General features: G+C 42.2%; 2 long non-coding RNA genes across 2 annotated transcripts; one reads left to right on the forward strand and one right to left on the reverse strand.

Moving 5' to 3' along the window:
* The first annotated feature begins 2,693 nt into the window (after positions 1–2,693).
* LOC147235261 (uncharacterized) lies at positions 2,694–7,746 on the forward strand. The gene is made up of 2 exons (XR_015104388.1): positions 2,694–5,773; positions 6,467–7,746. It is a non-coding gene; the product is annotated as an uncharacterized LOC147235261 (long non-coding RNA).
* A 2,417-nt stretch (positions 7,747–10,163) lies between these two features.
* On the reverse strand, positions 10,164–11,466 carry LOC147235262 (uncharacterized). Its single transcript, XR_015104389.1, has 2 exons — positions 11,363–11,466; positions 10,164–10,763 (listed from the first exon to the last, which is right to left on the reverse strand). It is a non-coding gene; the product is annotated as an uncharacterized LOC147235262 (long non-coding RNA).
* Between the last annotated feature and the right edge of the window lie 487 nt (positions 11,467–11,953).

Below are 11,953 nucleotides of genomic sequence, written 5' to 3' on the forward strand. Positions count from 1 at the left end.
TTTGTCTTGCCTGGCTTCCACTCAGCTGGCTTGACTTCAACAATCGCAGTCAGTCTGAAAAGACTAGACTCCCTCACAGCATATTCTTTCACAGTTCAAGGACAGGGCTTTGGGCAAACTATCTCTCAGCAGCACCGCGAACCCGGCAACCCCTGGAAACTCAACGAACCCCACGCTGCTCTGAGCAACAGTGGAAAACTCTGGACTGCGGAGACAAACACACCCTCTCAATGTGACCGAGTGCTTCTCTTCCACGGAGTCGAGTTTGACGGAAAACAAAGAAAAATGGCTCGCGGGGGCCTCAACCTTTATCTCGAGGTGTGTGTGATATTGGAGATACAAGGCAGGGGCATCTCCCGGGTACTTGTTGCGTAAATTTGTAAAGAGACACCTCTATTAGCCTTTGTTACAGCTGACATGTTTCCTATGGTGTTTTACAGACTGCATTTAACCTGATTTTTTTTGTTCTTCAAGGTTAGGTTCTGATTATTGATTTATTGCAGATACTGAAAACAACAATTCATTTAAACTCACTCAGTTATAACATGAAGTGTCTTTTGTATGGGAGTGGAATTAAAAATATAATGACGATGCGATTTTGCGTGTATTTACAAAAATGTACTTAACATCCACACTTTCTGCAGAGTATTTCTCACGCTATATATTTTAGTGTGAACTAGATAGTTGACTAAACCAATGGCAGGGTCATAATATCATATGTCCCTGTAATGGATGGGAGGAGAAAGTATTTAGGATGGTTGACGAAATAAATAAATAGGCAGAAAAGGAAATTGCGAGGCGCTATATAATATAAATCAGTAACTGTCCTCTGGCCGAAATAAAAAAACACTTCCTTAAAATAATGATTCAATTTTGAAAAGTTGTAAAAAAAGATTTTTCACACATCAAATTTGAAATGGCTAAGTAAGCTACGGCAAAAAAAAACAATTGAAAAAAAAAACGCTAAACGAGAGAACTTCATTTACGTTCCTGTTACCAACAGCGTAACCTATCTGGTTTTCACGCAACATGAAATTTTTTTAATATGCCTCTGGCAAATTTTAAAGGCCTGTTGGGACAGAAACCCGATGTCTTTTTTTTTTTTCTTCTTGCAAATGTAATTTCAACACCTACTATTCCTTAGCTGTGCTCATGCGCTGCTCACGATATGCTAAGTATGCACACGGAGAACATCCCTGAGTTGAGAACACAGTGTACCAATGGAGTGATTTATTACACAGAGCTGATGATTCCCAGGACAATTACAGCCAGGGTAAAAGCTACAGGCTCAAAACGACTCCCCCAATAATGCATAAACACACGACGTACACACACGGCACCCCGCATACGAAGAACTTTGGCGTCATTTTGCTGCGTGTGACTTAAAGCATGAATAAGCGCGCGCTTACTGTCAGTAAGGAGGTAATTAATCATTGATTGACACTATTCCCATGCAGCTATCTAAGGTAAACCCTCCTGAATCAAATGGTCATACTCGGATAAAAAAAAAGGAGAGTTAGGGAGGGTTAAAGTCTAAACTGAAGCTAAGTTTGACTGTAATATGTACTGAGGCCTCTGAAAATGCTGAGTCACAGTAAGACTCGAAGGTACAAAGAGACGGGAAACACCATTATTCAGATTCAAATCAAGCTGTTGAAAAATGACAAAAAAACCCTTGACACACATAGAAGAGAAAAACTAAATCCTGATTTATATGTTGACAAATGATAAAAATCTAAGAATAGCTGCCAACAATGACATATCTAATATGGCTGTCCGACTTGGCAACATGGAAAACAGTGATCTCAATGGATCCTTCTATGAATGCCAATTTAATGGACGACCTCTGACCCCAATTTTTTTTTAAACACAGCTTAAGCTAAATTGCGTTTTTCTCAGGAAAACCACTGCTTGTGCATTGACGTTAACCTAACCTGTGTTTCGCTAGTGTTTGCAACCGCAGCCCAACCGAATCAGCATGTAATGATGAAAAAAGAGTTAATACCGGCTCACTATACTTTGATTCGATCCTTAGTGTGTGTCTGTATGTATTTATATATATATATATACATAATATTAAGAAGTATAATTGGCCTATACTGTGCATACCAAACTCCTAGAACAAACTCCCCAAGGCCATGACAAATTGCTTTTGAGTCAACAGCGGATCGATGTATTTGCCGGCATTTTGGGTCCAACAACCTTGAATAGGATTACAAAGGAAGAGAATAAAAAAAATCATCAGGAATAGTCGTAGAAAATAAATATTCCTGAAGCGTAAATATAGAAGCGAGACAAGCCGACTGTCAAAATGCGCTCGTCAACACCGATGGCTCCTCAAAAGGATGGAGATATGGAGACGATTTGTGCATATTGAGGCAGGATAATGCGTATGCATGAGACGAGGTGGTGAACAAATATATTCACGCGCGGAAAAGGGCAGGGGGAGGGACGCGTCTACGCCCCGGTTTACAAAACCAGCTTATTGTGTCACAACAATCCACGCGAAGTATAAAAGTCCACTCGATGTGACTGATACAGGAGCGTCGAGTCCCACGTGTCTACTGCCGGATCTCTTTGTGCCCCGCTGCTGACGTGCATCTGGAAATGTATTAATGATGCAAACCGGTTACAGCTGGAGGGGGAACAAAAAGTTCCAGCGGTAGTAAACAGGAACGTGTGTCAGGTGTTTTTTTTTTTTTTTTTTTTTCTCAAAGTGCGGACTGCAGGCCCTATAAAAATGTTGCTCATAAGACTTTTGTCAAGTACATCTGCTCTCCTGGTAGGGAAACACTGAGTAATGTCCTGAGAAGTGGTAATAATCTTTCTTCTAATTCGTCGGACGAGACCGGGGGGACGAGGAAGGGGAACGAGATGAATGCGGCAATAAGAGACGGCGCGTAAACATCTGATGTGTCCGCGCTCGCGCCTCCCAGCTATCCCAACGTGCGAACCTGACTGCAATTACGCTAGGATTGCGATCGGTACACGAGTGAAACGCCGTGAAACACAAAGTGAACCCGCTTTGATCCACCGCGCTCGGCCCGTTCACGCTGATTTCCTTCAGGTGTTTTATGGTGTTTGTTTAAGCTCAAAGTGATGTCAGTGTGCAGGAAGTCAGCAGGTGGGGAAAGAGGAAATGACCCTTTCGGGTCGTGCAAAGCGTCAAACAAGGGTTTTTATACCGGGCATCTGGAAGCAGGAATGCATGGGAACCCTTATGGGGTGTGTGTGTGTGTGTGTGTGTATATGTCCGACACCGAGGTGTGGGGGTTTCAAGCTCAGTGATGTCATAGGATGGCGAGACGGCCGCTGCGTACCTGCCGTACGAGTCGATAAGACATAGCAATGATGTATGAGGCTTCGTCTAATAGAAGCAGAAGAGCAAATGAGAGCTTTTAGACACACAAACGCACGGCAGTATAGAAGCACAGGGTTTCAAAGAAGGAGTGTTAACACTCTAAAGCAACCTAACATAAAGGCTAGATTTGTGCGCTTCCTCTGGCAGCCACTCTCCTTCCAACCAACGGGAAGAAGTTTGTCAAAGAATACATTGTTCCTCTCTATGTATCTGTTTGTGTCCGTCTCCTGCTCTGACAAAATCCCCCCTCCATGAATTCACGCCCATCCTCACCCCCCTCCCCAATCCCGCTCTCTGTATATTCCTCTTTTGTCACCTCCGCCTTGGATCAGCGAGTTCAGTGAGCTCGCTGAGAGACAGGAAATGCCAGGAGGTCGAAGGAGAAAGAAGTGGCAGCTGCCCGTGTGCGGCGCGAATCCTTTTGAAAAAATTTCGTCCGTATCGGACGAAAACGCATCGGTTCATCGTTCGCCGTCCCGCCGAGGAGGGAGACTCGGATCGAGTGTGTTTATCTTCCCGTGGAAAACACTGGTCAGGCTTTCCTTGACGTTATATTTTACCAAACAACAGGCTGGCTGACGGGGAAAAAAAAATAAACAACAAAAACACCCAATTTTGTTTTCGGTCTTGTATTTTGAGACAATGAAATCTTTTTCTTTTCAGCAAGGGAAAACTTTTAACGAGTAAAAAAGAGTTATGTAACTTTATCCCAATAGATAACGTATGACATGAGTGTTACAAAAGCAGGCAAAACAAATGCGTGTCCCGCCCGTCTCAAAATACCGGAAACATTGCAGCCTCCTTAAATAATTACAGAATCTCTCAAAAAAGTGAGATTAGATAGGATTTTAGCAATTCCAGTGCAGTTACCAATCAAATGCTTGGGAATTCCCTTAAAAATCACCTTTTTGTAAAGCCTGGATAAAATGGTTTTGGTAATAAAGGAATATTTTTGATGCCTTCAGACTCCTTTACACTCACCTCAGCTGTTTAGATAGGTGCTTTATTGAACAAATATTCTGCTTTTACGCAAATGAGAATTCAATTTATTAATACAATATTTTTCATTTATTCCCCTTTGTATTGCAAAGCCAACCGAGCACTATTCCCGCATTGGCTAAATGGATCTATATTGGGACTCCATTACAAGATGTAATGATTGAGGGTGCCCAGTTGGCCAATATCTATGTAAAAATAACCGCTGGGGGAATCTTAGCCTCATTGCTGCACTCTGAATCCAATGGAAACGGTTGAAAACAACTGTCAGAGAAACAATAAAAGGATAGTTCAACCTTCAGGCGAAGCTTTAAGGCATTTTTTTTTTTTTTTGTTTTGACCATGATACCCCTGTCCTGGATCCAGACTAATGCAGTAACTGCCAAAACCACAGTGAGTATTTAACCATTTAAAATATGAATTTATTTAATTTTGGTTAAACATATTCGAACTATGAGGATTTTTGTATATTCACCAGAAATCTCAAAATGCTCATTTTTCTAAGATGCAAGGTGCAAGGTGCAAGGACAGCATTATCAAGCTCTGTGCTTTTTCAAAACACAGACTTTAAAAAATAGATTAAAAAAAAATATATATATTTTTTCCATCCACGGTTACAAATAGTGATTTGAAATGGGATGGTCTGAGAAGAATTTGGCTCGAGAGGTTGTGACACAAATATCTCATCAAATTGAAACCTATTGGATGTTATAGAGCTGATAAAAATGTCCATTACTGGGAGTAAAGGAATTCTGAAAATGATACAAGTGATTAATGGTTAATTTAAAAGTACATGAACTATGTATGTCCAACTATATTTCCAAAAGTCAATTATACAAAGGGCCTTGGAATTAATGTTCTATCCTATTTATATAAATCATAGTTATGAAAATTGCATTTGAATCATCTAAAATGCAATTTAAATTACTAAAGATTCTTTAGATTCTAAATAAAGTCATAACACAGTTCAATTACATATGTGGTGTTGATGAAAAGTAAAATCCCAGCATTTCATCACAAAAAAGATGGATTCGACAATTAGTGTCTCGATCGATTCGTTTTCAATTTTCCGAGCAAAGGGTTGAGTTGAAACGGTCAACAAACGCGCAACCAATCTGTTGAGTTGGTAAAATCCAATAAAAGCACGACTATAGGGATGAAATAATATGCTGATGACTGGCTTCTTGTATTCTCATAGCCTCAAAAGTTTTGAAGGGGTTTGATCAGGGCATGTTGGACGGAAAAAAAAAAAAAAAGATAAGAGAAAAAAGGGGGAGCTGACTCTTTGTGTAACTGTGTATCAGTGTGTGTGTACGTGTGTGTGTGTGTTTCCTGTCGTGCCGGCCCCAGCTGTACCCAGACGGCCTGAGAGAGTGCTAAGCTAACAGAGACAAGGAAAGAGACATTCACCCTGTGGTTAGTGATCTGAAAGAACACCACGCTTCGACAGCCCATAACCTCACCTGGATTCCGTTTGTCTAACCCTGTCGAGAGATCGACTTTTACATCTCAAACTAAAAATGAGATCGCTTTGCTGTTTCTTTAATAAAAGGCTGTAAACATATTACTGTTAATCAAATCCGATTGCTTCCTCAACGTAAATGGTTTAAACGTGGAATCCTGGCACCTTAACTTTTTGTCTCAGTTGATTGAATCTGGTTGATTAATTTATGCCAGATTAGAAGGTGATTAAGACATCTGCGACGACGACGACGATACATTAGGGGCTTCAAACACGATATCTGTTAACAGCTATCGTGCTCTGACGATCGCTCGATCATTTCAATTCTTGATCGTGCTAAATAAGGATGGAAAATCAGAATCCGAAACAAAAGTATTTCTGATTTTTGATAAAAAAAAATAAAACAACTGTTTCAAATAATAACCATGCCTGATTGCCACATTTAAACATCTGAATCTAAATGCTCTACTAGGAAGGAACTCTACTTGTATGTACAATTTTTGATCATTTTTCCGGGCCATTTTGCCGTCAAAAGTAGTCCAAATTTTCCTAAATTTATTGCGGTCGTCCCTTGCTTTCTGTTTCCTGCCTTTCTACTCTCATTCGCCTTCGTTTTCCGTCTCTACCTTCCTCTCCTCTTCGCCCAGCCCCGCTCCTGTGTCTTTAGGTTGGTCAGTTCAGCAAGGCCAAGATACATTCCTAGGATGCCTGCTACATATGGTCCACATTCCAGCCGGTCTGCCGAGAGGCCCAGCGCTCCTCGTCGCAGGCCCAGAGCTGTGTGTGCTACGGCGTTGCTCCAGCTTAAAATAATCTTCATATGGCTCCGGTTTAGCTCAGCTGATGCAAGAACGAGACTTCTTCCAACACTCATAAATTAACAACCGTATACCCAAGCCTTAAACCGAATTCCGGGGTTACGTTTCATTTAGGTCTCTTTCCTTATGTACCACCTGACTTTCTTTATCCATCTATCCCCTCAGGATACTTGCTCATCTATGTTTGCACATGTTCCACAAAGTACTTTAGTCCCTGTTTATCAACTAGGTCACTGACAGAAAAAGTGTGAAAAAAACCTAAACCCGGAAGCGCCATTAATTCGGGAGATTGCTATATACAGACACGAATATGAGAGGTGAACATCATTCATTATGAGTTCTGGGTTTGAATCCCCTCACTTTTGGCCGGCAAGTTAGAATAGAAACTTCAGGCAGCCGGCATGTCTCCAAGAATGCGCTTGGCTTCAGATTGGCTAGCTGTTATTTTAAAAAATGTTTTAATAAACCAAAATTTTGTGTGAAATATGCACTTAAAAATTGCACCAATAACCCGGCTGTATTCATAGACTTAACTGTGAAATAATTTCAAATCATTTTTTGACATCACACATCTGTACTAATACAGTGTTCTTGAAATCCTCCATTACATGTGCGCTAAATAGAATGATAGCAGTATTAGCTGCAGCTTGACGACATGATTCCATTGTTTTATCGAATTTAAAGAAATGGATACATGTCTTGAGTGAAATCTACAGTCATCTTCTTGTGAAGTCAGATCTTCAGTTTTCTTTTCCTCTAAATATTTTTGATAGGTGTTGGCCTACGACGGGAATTTTAATTGTGCACAAGATGCAAATGTTTGCGGTTGTGTAGCGTGTTGGCATTGACTTTTGCCATTTTCAATTGCAAAGGGACAACATATCAAACAACAAGCTCGGCCTGTTAAATTGATTGAATTGGCTCGGCGGTTAGCACTTCGCTCATTTTACAAGCTATTTTCTTATTTGGATTTCAGACTGAAACTGTTTTGTTCCCAACATGTAATGGAATGGAATAAACTCAGTTTGGATACATTTCCCTCCAAATAAGAAAGAATTCTTGGATAAGATAATATTCCCAGCGGTAAAGCAAATGCCGATACTTCCTCCTACGCATGACAATGCGAGAATCAATGTGCTGTGCTCAGCTGTGACACGGACATAGATTTGTACTAATTTTAAACGGTAAAAAACAAAAGCGTCAATAAGCGGCGGCGGATTTTAAAACCAAATCATAATCAATCATATACTTTGATCAATGTTTCTATCACAATCGGGTGTCGAATAGCATGGCTTTTCCCCACTCAGTTCACACTGTTTCCAAACAGCTGATTCAGTTTTGATTTTAATTGTAGACAAAAGGCTCTCATTATGTTGCAAAACAAGAGAATCACTGTGAACCGGAGTTCAACACGATATCTTTTGTCTAGATTATCTTTTTTTTTCATAACAATTGGAAGCCCAAATTGCCCCGGCCTTGCATTCAGCGCAGATATTGTGGCAGGCTCCCACAGATTAACGCAACGCATGCTGTATGACGATCCTTTTTTTTTTTTTTGTCAGTTGTGCATTTTTTGCAGCAATGCGTCGGGTAAGTACATGTAGTGCGGCACGTGCTGTAAATAAGAGGCAACGGCCGAGGAACCGCATGCCGCCGTGCTGAGGAGTTGTGGCACCCTCCATATGAGGAGGTTAAAATATAGTTGGCCGCAACAACATCTGAGACTTAACGTGATGCACATTTCCGCATATGGACGCAAAGATGTGACATTGACTTCATCAGACAACACACACACACACACACACACAAGTAGAGCAACCCCTGGGCTAGGAGCTTCGTATATCCATCTTTGGAAACGATCCGTTTCTATACAACCTGTTACAGCTTTATGAGTTTATTAAATATCCTCGCAAAATATCACACAGGAGCTAATCCTACAGCACACTAGTGGCCATGTTCAATCGGTCAAGTACCTAAGGGCCTGAACGACAGTCTGGGTGTGGCCATACAAAATGTGCAATCTCACTGCTGCTACCGCATTTCCACCGCAGGTCTTCTCCATTCTGACCGTCAATAAGTCGGTGATCGGGCCCTGCCCAGACCCCCGGGTTTGTCATTCGTGAGCTTAACCTAGAAACGGATGAGTGACTCAGCAAATGACATATTTTCATATTCTTTAGCCTCTGATTGATGTATAAGAAAAAAAAAACAATCGAAAAACATTGATGTGGAAAATCTGGCCAGTTAGAAAGTTAAATAGAAGGCCCCTTGGTTGGGGTGAAACCCCTTTAAATTTGCAAAGTCTCACACACAAACACGGACACATGGATTCATATTCTTTAACGGATGACTTCACATTTGTCTGTAGATTACAGGGCACAGGGACGCACAATTAAAGGCACCAACATCAGATTCCAATCTTGCTGCCCTCTTACATGCCCTTTCTGTGTGTGTGTGTGTGTGTGTGTGTGTGTGTGTGTGTCTTTGTCTGGGGAGTGGCACAATGGACGCTGATGCTGACTGGCTGGCTGTATTAATCACATCTAGCCATGCTCAGATAAAGACTACGCCGGCCAACCACCATCGCACACACGTGCACAGGTCGATCGAATGCGGCTAAACAATCGAGTTGCACGGATAAAGCACGTATCTAAACAACATGGCGCAACAGAGAGCGAGAGAGAGAGAGAGAGAGAGCAACTTTTGAACAGCACCCAACGCTGGGAGTAACGGCCAAGTATCCAGTGTGGAATGAGGACGCAATATGAGCAGCAGATCAACAGAAAAAAAAAATATATATGATAAAGATACCTTATCCTTACTTATGACATGAATTAAAATACTGAAGCACTTGAAATGGCAGAAATGAAACTTAAAAGTGATCGCAAACACATGCTATCCAGCCATGATCTACAACCGAAACTCTTGGACGGGATGATTGGCCAATCAAACCACACCGATGGAATGAAACATCGCCGATGTTATCAACGCCAGGATTATCTGTCAGAAAACCAACCTAATGTTGTATCGTTCAGATACAGCGATAATCCAGATGTGTCTGGCCCGGACTCCTGGTTCTGTTGCTGGTGGCCATGTGCGATGCCCATTTCGAGGCCAAAAACGGGGTCGTGACAGCAGAGAGAAGGAGGGGAAGGGGCGAGCTTATCCGCAATCAGTGAGGCCTCGTTTCCAGCGAAATCCAGGCGGTGGTTGATGCAGCTGCATTTAAAATCAATGCGTGTGATTCCGCTAGAGGCGCCGCGGAATGTTTGCATGAAAAACGCCCGTTTTGGATGCCGGCGTCCGCATCCTTGGTCAGTGAATACATTTTCGGTTTGGATGACTGCTTCTTAACCGCTTTTGAGAAGAGCGAAAGCCATTGGAAAATAGGCAAGTGGTGTGCCCAGAAGGTGTGCATGTCGAGATGGTGTCCTCTGCCAACCGGCGATTTTCACAAGGCCAAATTATCCATCAGGAGCTATTATGTCTTGCAAAGTCTAGAGTTGACATACATGGGTGGCAGGGAGGGGAGAGAAGCCAATGGTTGCCAGACAAATGTGAAGACAGGAAGTGACACCTCAGTGGCCGGCCCTGACTGACTCATCGGACAGACACACAGTTTCCACAAAAGAATCTGAGCTTTGGAACACTTTCTTCGATAGGTTGTCATATTTTAACCTGCTGCTCTGCAAAAAAAAAAAAAACAACAACAGCAAAAAAGAAACGAGATTGCATAAACAAAGGATGTTCCAGAACACACTGCCAATACCATTATGTAATTTCTGCCACTAAAATGAGAGGCAGTCAGGTTGACAGGGGCCCGCGTGCAGGATGAAGGCAAACGATGACAAGAAATAAATGATCCAAATATAAAAGCAGCCATACGGCCTTAAAAAAAAAAAAAAAAAAAGTGTTAAATCAGCGATTTATACAGAAAGGAATTTAACTGCATGGATGACACCGGTCAAGTAGAAATCTCCAAACATCTCAACAGTACGACTCAAATACAACCCCACCTTACCTCCATCGCACTCCGGGAAGTATCCTGATCAAAAAAGTTGGGAGGGAGGCGGACGAGAGGGCTCTTCACGAGGCAGATGAATTCTACTGTGGACACCTGGAGATACTGAGGGGAGAACAGCGTAAGACAAGCTTGAGAGGGGAAATGAATGACGCCAGGGAGAGAGGAGGAGAAGGAGGAGGAGGGGAAGGAGGAGGTGGGGCAACACACCACATCCATGTTGAGCTGCAAAGGGTGGGGCCTTGAAGAATTCACGCAATCTGCTTTCCTCTTGACTCAAAGCTTATCTTAATTAGACTATACGGGGTCACTGTGTCCGCAAACCCAATTATGAGTTATAGTTTTTTTTAAAGCCATCGCTAGACAAGGTGGTGGTGGGGGAGGGCACATTTATTTATATATAATCCCATATTTCCACCTCTTTGAGCCAGTGGAGCAGGATCTCATAAAAAAAGGGACATCTCTTTTTGTTCCTGATCAACACTGGCCTGGTTTCCTCAACCACATTTCTAGCAGAAAAAAAAAAAACAAGAAGTGTACTATCACAAGATATCGCGATATTAATCCCTCACCAGTTTAAAAAAAAAAAAAAAAAAAAGGAAAACCCACTCCGGGTTGCAGAGCAGTGGGTCCACTGGTGACAAAAGTTGGAGACAAATAAATAAATAAAAGGAAAATGATAAATGTTGACAGTAGGCACTTACTTGAGATCCCGTAAATCCACACGTTTCCACTGCGTTTTTTTTTTTCCCAATGTGCGCAGTTTTGATGAGATTTGATATTTTTTGGGTGTTTTTTTTTAAAGCGCTGTTCGGACCCCCACCCACCCCAAACCCCCCCCCCCCCACCCACCCACCCCACGCCCAGTAAGCCTGTGGCGTTCGGCGGGGCTGCCTGCTGTAAAGTTGCCACGTCCGTTACAATTCGCAGTTGTGACGCAAAGAAAAAAAAAAAAAAAAGAGAGAGAGAGAGGGAGCGAGAGAGAGAGAGATCTGCAAACCCGCATATCCGATGTAGTTCCTCGCTGCGTGATAATATTTCTAATTAATCTACTTTGCTCACTCACAACCCAGAAGGTGCGCACGTCGAGATGGCAATTGTTATGTAACACCCTCTTTAGTGGAAATGACACGCCAGGATCGGAAAGCCATTGCCGAGTAGAGGTGTGTCAGCCCGGGGCGGTAACTCCCCGTTACCGAAATTCGGCTTTATAACGTTATTTTTACAGCTGTTATGACAGAATCCCCTCCCCAAAGCCACACCTTAACTCTCAGTCTCTTTTTTTTCCCTCTCCT

The sequence above is a fragment of the Fistularia commersonii genome, chromosome 3 (assembly GCF_037954325.1).
Source record: "Fistularia commersonii isolate RoL2024-O1a breed Wild chromosome 3, RoL_Fcom_v1.0, whole genome shotgun sequence".
Lineage (NCBI taxonomy): Eukaryota > Metazoa > Chordata > Actinopteri > Syngnathiformes > Fistulariidae > Fistularia > Fistularia commersonii.